The following is a 15,538-nucleotide window of genomic DNA, read 5'->3' as shown; positions in this document are numbered from 1 at the left end:
ATTCAAAAAAAAGCAAAAAGTTTTCTGTGATTGGTAGGTTTAGGGGTAAGGTTAGTGTAGGGGGATAGATTATACAGTTTGTACATTAGAAAAACCATTATGCCTATGGAGAGTCCCCGTAAACCACATATCTGAGTGAGTGAGTGAGTGTGAGTGTGTGTGTGTGTGTGCCTGTGAGAGAGTGTTTGTTTGTATGTGTGAGAGAGTGTGAGTGCAAGAGTGAGTTTTGTGTTTCTACCCCTGCCGTTCCCGCACAGGGTTGCAATTCTTTAATGTGATCTAACAAAGGTAAAGAGAAAATATTAACCATATATGCAGTTTATATATGCTGTTGAGTATTTTAACATACAATTTTTTGTGCCCTAGTCATCTTCAAGTGACTAATTGTCTAATTGACAATTTGTTTTTTTACAGGAGCAGTGCACAAGATCCAGTAGAGATTACGGCATAAGACCTCAGAGCCCGTGTTTTTACTGGAGTTGCCTCACCATCCTCTGCCTCTACCACTAAAAAAAGTGCAAAACAATAGATCTAGGTTCTGCACTCTTCCCCACATCACTGATGAAGGAAAAATGGTTTGTAACTTTTAGCAGGGGAATAGCAGTTCAGCAGTTCCCTTAACATGGGTAATAACCAGTTTCACAGCATGCAGGTTTCTGGCCTTGTTGATGTTAATTATGCCATAATTGGAAGGGTAAATTTTTGCAGGGTGTTTTTATTATATAGTATAACTGTAAATACACCGTATATTATCTATATATTTTTTGTACTACTCTTATTATTTGTACTACTCTTATACTGTTACTGCTACTACACTGCACATATCTTTATATGTTGTTCATACTGCATATCCATATCTATTCTGCTCTTTTAAGGCTACTGCTAATACACTGCACATTTATATTTAATTTATATTACTGCAAACCATACTATCTTAACTGTATACTACACTGTATGTCTTATACTGCACTGCCTGTCTATACAATATAATACCAACCTTCCTTTGCAATTTCTTCAACTAATACTGACTTCTCTCCTCTCCTTTGTGCTCGTCTTATCTTCGTGATATTTGTGAAATGGCTGTAGCACTCCCTGTGGTAGCCAGTGTTAGCTGGTTTGACTAACTGGTTTGTAGGTTCCTGTCTTTGTAACTTGTATGCCTGTAGTGCCTCTTCTGCTATAATACTTTCTCTGCACTCAAGGTCTTTCCACAGAAACACTGATTTAATAAATTTGTCCCACCTTGTGTCTGTGAAGGGAATGGTGGGTCCATTACGACAGACTTGTGAAAGATATTGAAATTAGTAATTTCAAACCTTCTGTACAACTTCTGTACAAGCCAACACTGACCTGGACCATGCGAGAAGAATTGCATTGTTCTTTTTTCCCCCCTTCGTCGGCATTTTATTCCGGAAACCTGTGTTCGTAAATTCAGCACAATTTTGTTCAAACACCAACATTTTACATTTATTTATGCATTATCCACATTCACCCTCTCAGAGCCATTTATATCCACCGTTTAGTTTAGGTTTATTTAGCTATTATTTATTTACTTTTGTTCAACTATGTATATGATAGAGTTAACCTCACACCTTTCACACCTCACCTGGCGCCAAAGCTTTGCTGCCCTTAGCCAGTGTAGACGTGTGGGTTGTTTGTTGTTGTGGTTAAATAAAAACAAATCACACCTCTACAATGGCTGAGTTCAGCAAGGCTGCACAGATCTGGGAGGGGGTGAGGAGTGATACAATGAGGTGTCCTGAGAAGTGTGGAGAATTGCATGCGTGTGTTTACAAGAATGGTAAAAAAAACACATACCTTTGGCTGTGTGCCAGATGTCAAATTCATGCTGGATATTAAGATATTGTTGCCTCATTGTCTTCCGTATTGATGCAGAGCGGTCTGTGGTCATCCCCTCCACGTCAAGGCCCAAGTCCAGAAGCTCTGTCATTCCCCTTCTAAAACACAGTGGCTCTATGGCTCCAGAGCTAGTGGCCTCTGTAGACTAAAGATTCAAGTTAGTTTGATGTTATCAAAGTTTTTAACATAGCAGTAGTAATTTTACATTATTGTTATTCTGCATCTATTTATATGTATGTTACCTGTACCAGTTCTGTGTGTAGTATCTCCTTTGTATAGTCTAACACAGTGGTTCCCAAACCTGTCCTGAAGGACCCCCAACACTGCACGTTTTCTTTGTCTCCCTAATCAAACACACCTGATTCAACTCATCAGCTCATTAACCCATGTGATAATGAGCTGATGAGTTGAATCAGGTGTGTTTGATTAGGGAGACAAAGAAAACGTGCAGTGTTGGGGGTCCTTCAGGACAGGTTTGGGAACCACTGGTCTAACATAAACGTGTAGTGACAGTATTTCGCATTGAAACCTGGCGAGTCACATCAGCCATCACCCGCCAAGTGTGGCCGCTTCCCATCCTCCTGTTCCAAATAAACTCTTGCCAAGATTTCTGTTCTTCTTTCTTCATACAAGTTCTCAATAGCAGGGTGCAAATATGTGTTCTGGATGGCGTAAAATGTAGTTTGTCCAATCGTTTGGACACCCATGGTTTTGCACCAGTCTGAAAGTTCTGTGTACTGTATGTTCCTCCCTTGAAGCTGATAGCTCAAGCTGATAGCTTTCGTCGGTTGGGCAAACTTCAATGCTGCTGGCACTCCTATTGAGGCCTCCAGGTGTACTTGGGCATGGTGACTGTAAAATCAAAAAGAGGTTTCTTTTCAGTGATAAATTCCACTAATTTCAACCATACATTAGATTCAGAATTCCGTTAGAGAGAATATGCTGTACAAACTTACAAACTGTGCTGCTTGGATAGGGGTATGTTTCTTGACTGGTGTTGACTCGACGACACCAAAGCAGCAGCAGACACTGTTGGCAGAGGCGAACCACACTGTAAAACCTAACAGTAATATTAACTAAATACAATTGAGTTCACAGCACTCAAATATTACCGAAACTTGAATGACTGAAACAGAACTCAAACTGAATGAGTTATAGAACATTTCTAGATCCCAGAATGATAATTGTATAATTAAGTGATTAATTAAGTGATGATTGAGCATTAGTGATGAGCACCTGCTGTTAACAAGCAGAATCACTGAAGGAAAGAGAAACACAAGAACTACAACTGACTTCCAGCCTCAGCGAAATCAACTGGAGATAAAAGAAGACATTAAATATCTCAAGATCTCAGCAGAGGAGGATTAAACAACTCCACGAACAGCATTACCAGCTTCACTTATTATTAACCACTTTGACTTTATTACTGCCATTCGTCTACAGAAGTTCTTATTAGAATTAACAAAGGTTTAGAAGTTGATGATTTGAGTTTCATTTAAGGTCACCATGATGGAGATCAGTGCTTACTTTAGTTGAGCTCTTGACCCTTGACTTTTGCACTTAAGATTTTCTTTGGCTGCTATAATTGAGTGTTTATAAAACATATTTGTTATGGCACAAAAGCCAAGGAAAAGTCTGATCTGGTGTTGATGGTGCAGGATTGTTGATGACAATCATCATTTCGTGACTTGATTCACTGATTTCATTCAGAGTCTGATCTCTGATTAAAAGGGCAACATATTAGTTTCACTCAAAACTGTGATTCTACAGCATAAGAGCTAGCCATGTTGAGACATCAGATAATATGAAAGATTTTACAAATAGTTGTGCACAAAAAGTTTCACAGAAAAGGTATTGCATTATTAAGACTCACACAGACATCAAGAATCAGCATATGAATCTCAACAATGGTGACCATTAAATAATGATGCATGCTGGGTACTAGCATAATACAAAACTTATCCATGGCTCCCAGCATGCATTGCGGCATAAATCATTTTTTAATGGTCACCATTGTTGAGATTCATATGCTGATTCTTGATGTCTGTGTAAGTCAGCATAATACCATAGAGGTTTTTAAAATCTGTTAATCACAACAATGGGCCTTACAGCAGAATCAGTTCTATTATAATGAATAATACAAGTAATACATCACCTGTCTAATCAGAGATTAGGCTCTGGAAATGATCAGAGAATCAAGTCACTAAATGATGATTTGTATCATCTTAACACAACCACATGCTCATATTTTCTTTTGGCGTATGTGCCATAACAAATGTGTTTTATAAACACTCAGTTACAGCAGCCAGAGGAAAAATTGGTGTTAAAAAGTCAAGGGTCAAGAGCCCAACTAAAGCAAACACAGATCACTATCATGGTGTCTTTAAATAAAACTCAATAAATCATTATCATGTAACCCTCTGTTCATTCTCAATAACAACTTCTGTAGACGCATGACAAAAGTCAAACTGTTTAGTAATAAGTGAAGCTGGTAATGCTGTTTGTGTAGTGGTTTAATCCTCCTCTGCTGAGATCTTTAGAGATTTAAACGTCTTTTCCCATACAGAAATGTAATATATGTCAATATATGTAAATTACATATATAATGTTAGTGCCCATGTATGTCTGCTGCATATATGAGAATATATGCAAAATTCATATATGTAAAACACATATACATATATGAAACATATATTTCAAAATATATCAAAAATGGCCGTTTTCATGTAAGTGCCATATATTTTCCCATATATGCACATAAATGTGAAATATATGTAAGACGCATATATGTATACATGCATATATGACGCATATATGTATACATGCATGTATGTACTCATTTCTATAGTACATACTTTCACATATATTAGGGATACAAATCTTATATCTGAATGCCTTGAAATTAAATGCCTATAGTTGGAGATTTTGTCTATTGTGTGAATACCAAATATAGTATTTTAATACAATAATGCAGTGTTTTGTCATTTTTGACAAATACATCCACAAAGTACCATAACCATATGCCACAGCTTTAAAAATGCATCAGTATCACATGCATGTACACTGTAAAACTTTTCACTGTAAATTTACAGTTAAATACTGGCAGCTGGGTTGCTATCCACATACTGTATTTTTACAACACTACTACAGTAAACAGCATTTACAGTACTCCACTGTAATTACCAAATACAGTATATACCACATTTTACATTATTAAACTTGTCGACAGCAATAAATTGTATTTTTACAGGGAATACTGCTTTTATTATTACATAATTAAAATATTATACTTTAAGGTTTCATAAGAGTAGTCACTAGGAAAAAGAAAACAACATTTTCTGGGTTTTAAAACATTTATTTAGTTAAAATGCCATCTGTGAACATGTTGGCTGAATTACTTTTTAAACATAAAATGCAGTTTTAACACTTAACAACAAACAGGTAACAGTTAGCACTTAATTAAAGGAATAGTTCACCCAAAAATTTAAATTAGCACATGATTTACTCACCCTCAAGTCATCCTAGGTCTATGACATTATTCTTTCAGACGAATACAATCAGAGTTCTATTAAAAAATGTCCTGGCTCTTCCAAGCTTTATAACGACAGTGAAATGCTGTTTCTTTTTTGAAGTCCATAAAAGTGCAAACGAAATCCCATTCAAAGTCTGCAAGGTTTCGCAGAAGTGAGGACACCTGTAGGCTTACAGTGGTGTTCTTGTTTTGCACAACTTGGCCAGTTTTTTTTTAAGTTACTTGTCCTTTCTTTGTTTTTGATCCACGTTCAGGATTGATGTAAAGAAAGCGTCTAAAAGGCAGAAAAAAACAACAATTAAATATTATTAACTGAGTGTATATATTTTGACAAAGAGAGACAGCACAAAAGCGGTCTAAAACTGAACATAAAAAAAATAATTAAAAAAAAAATGCAATGTTGGATGTTGTGAAAAAAAAAAAAATGCAATGTTGGATGTTGTGATCAATAACGTACTCGGTTACTAACGTAACCTCGGTTCTCTCTAGAAGAGGGAACGAGTACTGCGTCTTAGCTAAGACGCTACGGGAAAAGTCTCTTTTCGTACGCACGGCGGGGAACGCAGTACTCGTTCCCTCTTCTAGAGAGAACCGAGGTTACGTTAGTAACCGAGTACGTTCTCTTACGAGAGTTCTCTCGTACTGCGTCTTAGCTAAGACGCTACGGGAACCCAATGTAAAACGCCGTGCGTGCAGGGATGAAACACCAATAAACCTGGAAGCGAAGCCCAGGATTTACAGTGCACAATCACTAGAGGGACTCAGAGAGTCCTAGAACAGGAGGGGGAATCCTCCGTCCCCATATATAGCAGCGTCCGCAGACGCGATAATATGACATCACATAGTCAAGGCAAGAGCCTGACTAATGTGGGAATGTGGGTCTTACGCAATACTGCCCATATGACAGTCGGCAGCGCGCTGCGCTTGCGATCTCAGTGTTCCAATCAGACTACTGATTCAGCTACACCGACAACAGCTTAGCCTGTAAGGCGGGAACCTCTAGGTTATAAAACCTGATAAATGTAGACGGCGAGGCCCAACCTGCCGCCATACATATATCCTGTAAGGATATCCCACTAGACCAGGCCCACGACGAGGCAACGCCTCTCGTGGAGTGCGCTCTGACACCCAGTGGGCACTGAAGACCCCTGGAAGTGTAAGCTAACGCTATGGCGTCAACTATCCATCTGGATAGGCTTTGTTTCGAAACAGCCATTCCCTTGGAACGTCCACTGAACGAGACAAACAGCTGCTCAGTCTGTCTGAAGACAGCAGAGCGAGACACATAAGCTCTTAAAGCCCTAACAGGGCAAAGAGAACTTAAGTCTCCTTCCTCTTCCGACACCGGCAGGGCAGACAGGGAAATAACCTGAGCCCGAAACGGTGTGTTGAGGTTTGAGTATGACTCCTGAGTCATTAGGCCCAAACTCCAAGCACGTCGGGCTCACCGAGAGCGCGTGCAGGTCACCTATGCGCTTCACTGAAGCGAGAGCCAGCAAGAACACTGTCTTAAATGACAGATGTTTGAGGCTAATCGTCTGGATGGGCTCGAAAGGGGAACCTTTCATGGCCTCCAAAACCGTAGAGAGGTCCCATACAGGGACTGAGGGAGGTCTGGGAGGATTCAGCCTCCTAGCTCCCCTGAAGAAGCGGATGACCAAATCGTTCCTTCCTATTGACTGACCGAGCGTTGTTTCAGAGAACGCTGCGATAGCCGCCACATAAACTTTGAGCGTGGAGGGGGCTCTGCCCTTATCCAACAGCTCCTGTAGGAAGGAGAGAACCTCCGTCACCTCACAATCGAGGGGTGAACATCCCCGAGCTGTGCACCAGCTGGAGAATACCGACCACTTTGAAGCATAGAGCCGTCGAGTCGACGGAGCTCTAGCCTGAGTGATAGTATTTAGCACTCCCACTGAGAGATCAGCGGGTAACCGTTGAGCGCCCACACGTGGAGGGACCACAACTCTGGTCGAGGGTGCCAAATCGAGCCCCTGGCCTGCGAGAGGGGGTCCCTCCTCAACGGCACTTGCCACGGGGCAGTGTCTGCTAACTGCATCAAATCTGGAAACCATGGTTGGTTCTTCCAAAGTGGTGCTACAAGCAGCACTGAGCATTTCGTTTCCCTCACCCGTTCTATCACCTGAGGAAGGAGGGAGACGGGGGGAAAAGCATAGAGCGGACAGCGAGGCCACCTTTGGGACAGCGCGCTTTCGTTCTTGGAAAAGAACACGGGGCAGTGAGCGTTTTCGTGGGACGTGAAGAGGTCCACTTCCGCTCTGCCAAATCTCTCCCACAGCAGCTGGACTGTTTGTGGGTGTAAAGACCATTCGCTCATGGGAATGTTGTTTCTGGACAGTCTGTCTGGACCCAGATTCTGTAGCCCAGGCACATGAACTGCTCTCAGCGAGCGCAAGTTGTGCTGAGCCCAAACCAGGAGGCGTTCCGCCAACCTGTACAGGTCTCGGGATCTGAGACCGCCCTGGTGATTTATGTAGGACACCACAGACATGTTGTCCGAACGGACTAAGACGTGATGGTCCTTGATTCGGGGATGAAAGCGCGTCAGCGCGTTTTCCACTGCCAGCATTTCCAGACAGTTGATATGTCGAAGCTTTTCTCGTTCTGACCACAGGCCAAAGAACGGTCTGCCCTCGAGCAGCGCTCCCCATCCCGAGGTGGAGGCGTCCGTCGACACCACTTTCACTCTCGAGGAAGTCCCCAGGCTTACACCTGATTGGTACCAGTCGTTCGCTGTCCAAGGTTTTAGAGCTGTAACACAGCTCTGATTGACCTTGAGACGCAGCCGACCGGATATCCACGCTCTGCGCGGTACCCGCGCTTTCAGCCAGAACTGCAAGGGGCGCATGCGGAGCAGGCCCAACTGAAGAACTGGTGATGCTGAGGCCATGAGACCTAGCATCTTCTGAAATTCCCTGAGCGGGAGGGTCGCGCCGCAGCGGAGAGAGCTCGCTGCGCGCTGAATGACCAGCGCGCGCTGTGGCGACAGCCGCGCCATCATAGACTGTGAGTCCAGAACTATACCCAAAAACGGGATCGTTTGACTGGGGTTCAGTGAACTCTTCGTCCAGTTGACTCTGAGACCAAGTTTCTCGAGGTGATCGAGTAAAATGGCCCTGTGCTCCACGAGCTCTGATCGTGATTGAGCCAGAATCAGCCAGTCGTCCAAATAGTTCAGCACTCGCATGCCTCTGAGTCTGAGAGGAGCGAGCGCTGCGTCCATGCACCTCGTAAATGTACGAGGCGCCAGGGATAGGCCGAACGGCAGGACTGTTATACTGGTATGTCTGGCCCTTGAAGGCGAATCTCAAGTATTGCCTGTGACATGACGCTATCTGTATTTGAAAATACGCGTCCTTCAGATCTATTGACATGAACCAGCCTCCTCTGCGAATATGCGCGAGGATTTTCCTGGTTGTAAGCATTCTGAAACTGCGTTTCGCTAATGCTTCGTTCAGCTGTCTAAGATCCAGTATGGGTCTGAAACCCCCGTCTTTCTTGCCAGACAGTATCTGCTGTATAGCCCCCCCTTCGCTTTGAGCTTGAGATACAGGCTCTATAGCCCCTTTGCTTATCAGTTTTGATATTTCGGCACGAAGTAGGTGTGCTACTTCTGAATGCACCGTAGTTTCGACGCGCGCTGTGAAGCGGGGAGGGCGTCGACAAAACTGTAGCGAGTAGCCTCTCTTATAATGTCTAGCACCCATTCCGAAACCTCTGGGCGACAGAGGTGCTTCGGCGTGCTGTAACGTAGGCATTATGCCTGTGACATTCGAGGCGGGGAGCGCGCTGATCACAGCGGGCAGAGCGCTCGTCCTCGACCCCACTACGGTGCTTAACCGAGAGAGGGAGGGCTGAGCGAGTCTCGTGGGACTCGTTGTCTGTGAGTAAGTGTGGGCGGGAAGCGGGCACATTTACTGCTTTTGACGCGCTGTCTGCCTGAGCAGAGCGAGCGTGCACAGGTTTCGTTTTACAGAAACCACGTGACACATGTGACATAGTGTTTGTGGCACTGGGGAATGTGCACATTTACTATGTTGGGTGCGCGATCGACCTGAGTCGAATTTATGGGCGCAAGCCCCGTGTGAGGGGCTGTGCTTGTGTGTAGCGATGGGCACTGGGCAGTGGGCATCAGCACTACATTTATAGCACCATCGGCCGTGGCCGGGACACCAGAAAATACATCCATATGGGATATTTCTGGGTAGCCGTAAAACGGCTTTTGTGTGCAGGCAAACAGGCACGGGTTGTACCACGTGGCCGTCGGTTGCAAAATACATATCTGCAGTCGCCTCTCAGGGCACTGGCAGAGCGATTTGTATTTGGCGGCATAAAAACTTTTTGCCGTCAGACCTGGGAATCGAACCCGGGTCGCCCGCGCGAAAGATTTAGAATCTACCACTGGACCACAGTGGAAGACGCATTAACTTTCAGTTAAACGCGAGTATTTGTTTGCAAGCATGCGGGTAGCATAACATGCAATATCGACATTTTCAGACGCACTCGACCTCGCCACGGTGTTTAACCGAGTGAGGGAGGGCTGGGCGAGTCCCGTAGGACATGTAATGTCTGTGAGTGAATGTGGGCTCGGAAGAGCGTACACATTTACTGCATTGAGCGCACTGTCTGCCTGAGCAGAGCGAATGCGGACAGGCTTCTTTTATAGAAAAACCATGAGGCATGCAAAACATAGTGTTTGTGGGCACCCAATGGAATTTTTCTAGGTAGCCGTAGAACGGCTTTCGTGTGCAGACAAGCGGGCACGGGTTGTACCACGTGCTCGTCGGCTGCAAAAATTCACATCTGCAGTCGCCTTTCAGGGGACTGATAGAGCGAATTGTATGTGACGGCATAAATTTTTCTGCCGTTGGACCTGGGAATCGAACCCGGGTCGACTGCGCGAAAGGCTATGAATCTACCACTGGACCACAGAGGAAGACACATAGGCTTTCAGTTACCGCGAGTATTAACCACACTAGCGTTTGTTGCAGGCATGCGTGTAGTACAACATGCAATACTGACATTTTCAGACGCCTGAAAAGTGTCAGAATGTGAGAAGAGTGGATATCGCCCGGTTTCAGCGGGGCTAAAACACTCCATTCTCTTTTCGCCAGTGACGCACGGGAACCGTAGAAACGGTGTTCGGTTGCAGGCAAGCGGGTACTACGCGCTTGCTGGCTGCAAAAATGCACCTCTGCAGTCGCCCCCGGGGGACAGACAGAGCGGAGCATTGGCGGCATAAATATATGCCGCAAGACCGGGAAACGAACTCCGGTCTCCCATGCGGGAAAAACCTATCATTCCACCACTGAGCCACAGGGGAATACAGGCTTTTAGTATACGTAGAGCGTCAACATGTATTCTTCGGCGTTTGCTGGCAGGCGTGCGCTTGCTGCAAATGACATTTCCAGTCGCCGACAGGGAACTGGGAAATGTAAGAGAAAAGGGGCCAGTAACTACGAACACACTTTTCTCCTTTCGCCGGTGAATGACGCGCAGAGGCAGGGTAGTTTTTCTTGTAACGTAAAGAAAAACTAACCCCGACCGTCCGCTTCCAGGAGGAGCAGCCTCGGAGAAGGATGCCAGGTGAGTCCTCAGAGTCACCATAGGCAATCGGCTCGGAGTGAGGGCGGTCGCCGTCAGCGAGCGCGAGAGCTGCGAGATCCTCTAGGAAAGGGGGGCGTCTTGAAAAAGACGCCCGGCTCTTTTAGTGTAAAATGTACATACATAATACACATTATACACAGAATATATAGAAGGATATAGGCGCCGGAATGCGCAGCAGGTACGGCAGTGGAAGGCGGCGCTGGCCAGCGGCTTCAAGTGGCTCGTCCCGCTGAATTGCTTCTCAGACGACGCGTTGCTTCTCTCGTGATCCAACGATGCGTGAGCTTCGCTGAAGAGATGAAAAATCAAGTGAGTCAGCCTTTTCGAGCTACCTTTATAGGGCTAGGCCACGCCGTTTCGGCGGGAAGTGGCAAGGAGGGCGCGAAGCGCCCTCATTGGTCTGATGTTGCATCAGCCCTCGCTCGATAGGCTTATGCAGTTGCCGCAGAGCAGCCAATGAGCGAGCGAGCCGTCTCGCCTATGGCTGTATGCTGCTGCAAATGCGCTTTACAATATTACAAAATTAAGGATAATTTTTTGCTTCAGTATTTCGTGAAAAGAGACTTTTCCCGTAGCGTCTTAGCTAAGACGCAGTACGAGAGAACTCTCGTAAGAGAACTGATATTTTTTCTGCCCTGGTAAAATACATAAACTCAATGTGTCTGTTTACATGCACACTGTCAACTAACTATATTTTTGGAAGTGAGGTTGCCAGATTTAAAGTTTTATTCTACAACTTTTGTCTACTCATCACCCAGCTCATTAACAATATCATGCCCTCATCCGGTGCCATCTGAGTATCAGTGGAAAGGCAGTCATAGACTCTCCGTTTATATAGAGCACACACTGCCAGAATCCAGCCCAAACCTTTGTGACAGAAATAATTTAACTTAATTGCAAGCCTTGCAATGTTTATTGCATATATGACAACATGATTTACCAGACTAAAATGCATGTTTGCACCCAAAAATTTAAATTCTGTCATTATTATTCACCCTCAAGACTTTTGTTCATCTTCGGGACACAAATGAAGATATTTTTGATGAAATCTGATAGTTTTGTCCTTCCATTTATATCAATATCATTGCAACTGTCAAAGCCCAGAAAAGTGGTAAAAACATTGGTAAATATATAGCTACAGTGGTTCAACCTAAATATTATGAAGCAGGGTTTCTGCACATTTTTTAAAGTCAAATTTAAGGCTTTTTAAGACCTTTTTAAGACCCGAAGAAATCAAAATTAATACCATGCATTAGGGGTGTGCAATATTGACAAAATATGTCTCGATCGATATTTTCAAAGTTTTCTTGATAATAATTAGATAACATTTTACTGATTGTGTTTCTGTGCTTGGTGCCATGGCTTGTTTAGGCCTGTTGACAGCTGACTGACAAAGATATTCATATTTTTCATATTCTATGCAGTGGTCAGTTTACAGCAGTGACAGAAATTAACATTTTTTATTAAGGGGTAATATTTGCCACCTTAAATTGATTTCAAGGGGCATTTTCACCTATATATGGACATTTGTAGATGTTTCAACAAGATATCTTTCACATCTACTGCAGTCAGATTCACCCGTGTTCACTCTGAAGGAATCACTCACATGGCTGGGCACTTGTATGACACATCAAGGATGTTAAGAGGCTAAAAGCAGGTTTAAAACTTGAAGTCAACAGGGTGCAAATTTTAAAAAGAGGGTAACACGGTGTAGGCAACACCGATTTTTGTCGTTGTTCTCTGTACTGACAGCACTCCAAATATACAAAAAAATGAGCTCATGTTAAAATTGACCGGAGTTCTCCTTCAAGGTTGCACTAGTTACATGGATTATTTAAACAATGTTTTTACTTGCTTTCTGGGCCTTAAAAGTTGCAAAGACGTTGCTGTCTATGGGTGGTTCAGAAACCTCTCAGATTTCATCAAAAATATCTTAAATTGTGTTCTGAAGATGAACGAAGGTCTTACAGGTTTGGAACGACATGAGGGTGAGTAATTAATGACAGAATTTTCACTAATCCTTCAACTGAAAACAACTTGCACTGACATATCTTAAAATATATGACTGCCACTGTTTTATCTCAAGATGCACACCAGTAATGTTTTTTTTTTTAATGATACATTATTATAAAAGCTGCTTAAATACCCTAATTTTATTAAGGCCTAGACCTGGCTTAAGCTCTGTATGGAAACCAGGGCCATATTGTTCATACCAGTAGTCAACATAATAAATACTGTCAAGTCAAGGTTAGTGACACAATTCAGTCTAATATATATATATATCTATATCTATATATATCTATATATATATATATATATATATATATATATATATATATATATATATATATATATCTATATATATATATCTATATATATATCTATATATATATATCTATATATATATATATATCTATATATATATATATATATCTATATATATATATATATCTATATATATATATATATATATATATATATATATATATATATATCTATATATCTATCTATCTATCTATATATATATATATATATATATATATATATATATATATATATATATATATATGAATGGCAAATATGCCAATGACTAACCTCTGAACAAACTCAAGGTGCTGCCTCTTCCTGGTACTGCAAGCTGAAGTTATAGGAGGAGGCAAACAGCGCTGCCAGGCCAGTGATGAAGAGGCTGTGATCCTTCACACACACCTTGACCTTCCAAACTTAATATCCAGCACTGGTTGCTTAGAGATTGACCTGTAATGGAATAAAAAAAGAAATAAAAAAAGAATAAATAAATAATATTAATAATTAAAATAACTACTGTGGGTTCCACTGTGGTTCGATGTAGTTGTCTATTCATAGTTCTATGAATTAAATTTTTCAACTAAAAATTAAAATTGGTTAGAATGCTAAAATGCACTGGCATATAATTTAGTTTGTTTTAAGCATAAACTCACTTAATTTTGACTTATTCTTTCAGAAAACAAGACAATTTTTACGTGTCTATTAAATGCTTCTTCATCTAAGAATTTTAGATATCTGGACTGGAAACAAAATAAAAACACTAATTAAGAAAAACATATTTTGCAGTGGGGTGAGTAAATGATGGCTTTTCATTTTAGGTTTCATCTACCCCTTTAATGTTTACATACCAGGAAATAAGTCGTGGACTTTCTGGCAAATGTAGATTGCTGGACATCAGCGATTTAAATTCCTGAAACAATTTTTAAAAAGGACAGCACAACCTTGATCAACAGAACCAAAACATAAAACATATTACAAATTAATGAGATTTGCTGAATAATCTCTACTCATCTGCTTGAAGGATAACACCGTCTAACTTCTTTGAATTAGAGTAGTTGTAGGACCATGGGATGGCAATCAGGAATAGGCCTACTACATTTGGAAACAGCAAGTTAGGAACATGGATTTTCATGTGCTAGCAAAATTCTGACAACGATTCAAAAGCACGATCACAGAACTGACAGAATTTGACAGCATTTTTTTTTTTTACCACATAGACTATAACTGTAACACTACTTAAAAGCACTTACATTAACAATGGCCATCAGATTACAAAGCCTAAAACGAAAAAAATATATATCAAATGCACGTCATGCAAATAGCATGGTAAAGGTTGTCTATTATATGAAATGTCGAAGTTAACGTTACTTGGTAAACAGTCAGTGAATTGCTTGTGCGGCCACGGTAGTAAACCGCGTTCGCAAAATCAAACCAAATACGTGAAAACAATGTAGAAATGCGAACGCAAAAAATAATAATAACTTATATATTGGCTTACCGTATCACTCAGTTGAACAATTCTCCATCTTCTCAAACTCTAAATCCCACTTATCGTCACGCGCAGGTTAGATTATTCAATGACAAATTCTTCCATCCGTCTTCAGGTAGCTGCTACCGTTAACGTCGTCCATTTTCTGCTGCGTCACAGGCAACTAATGTTTGAAACACGAACCGAACCGAACCTCAAAAAAGCTTTAAAATTGCTCACAGATTCGCAGACATTGTTTATCTTGATAACAGGAATGATTATTTGTTCAGTTGAATCCCGCTGACAAAACGAGTTTGCCTGTTGTAGCTGCCCAACTGTCTGCTCGCATGACGCGTCACATTTGAACTGAATTGAGCGCGAAAGAAATCAATCCCACAATGCAATGCCTTTTCAGTCAGTATGATGGTAACGAATTTATCAGGACGAAAACAGAAATGTGCTGTATATTTACAGCTGTTCTGTAAAAGATACAGCTTAATACTGTATTATGGAAATACAGTACAATTCTGTAAGAAATTCGTTGTAAATTTACAGTAAAGGGTTACAGTGTATGTTTACATACATACATTTATTAAATATGTTGAAAACAAATATGTATGTCACATATTTATAATTAATGTTGTCCATATATGCGAGAAACCAATACTATACTGTATCTATATGCAGATATATGGTATCATATATGGATGAACTCAAATATTTTCTTCACATGTTTGGACACA

At 41.7% G+C, this 15,538-nt stretch overlaps 2 long non-coding RNA genes across 3 annotated transcripts; both read right to left on the bottom strand.

Moving 5' to 3' along the window:
* Positions 1–5,381: 5,381 nt before the first annotated feature.
* LOC311088082 lies at positions 5,382–14,244 on the bottom strand. 2 transcript variants are annotated; one of them, XR_014607428.1, is made up of 3 exons: positions 14,176–14,244; positions 13,616–13,777; positions 5,382–5,666 (listed from the first exon to the last, which is right to left on the bottom strand). It is a non-coding gene; the product is annotated as an uncharacterized lncRNA (long non-coding RNA). The 2 variants fall into 2 exon arrangements; XR_014607429.1 differs by lacking the exon at positions 5,382–5,666 and adding an exon at positions 12,054–12,110.
* Positions 14,245–14,376: 132 nt separating this feature from the next.
* On the bottom strand, positions 14,377–15,338 carry LOC311088083. The gene is made up of 3 exons (XR_014607430.1): positions 14,826–15,338; positions 14,578–14,605; positions 14,377–14,419 (listed from the first exon to the last, which is right to left on the bottom strand). It is a non-coding gene; the product is annotated as an uncharacterized lncRNA (long non-coding RNA).
* Positions 15,339–15,538: the final 200 nt, after the last annotated feature.

This window comes from Abramis brama, assembly GCF_963993115.1.
Source record: "Abramis brama genome assembly, chromosome: 8".
Lineage (NCBI taxonomy): Eukaryota > Metazoa > Chordata > Actinopteri > Cypriniformes > Leuciscidae > Abramis > Abramis brama.
This window is presented reverse-complemented; position numbering and strand designations above follow the sequence as displayed.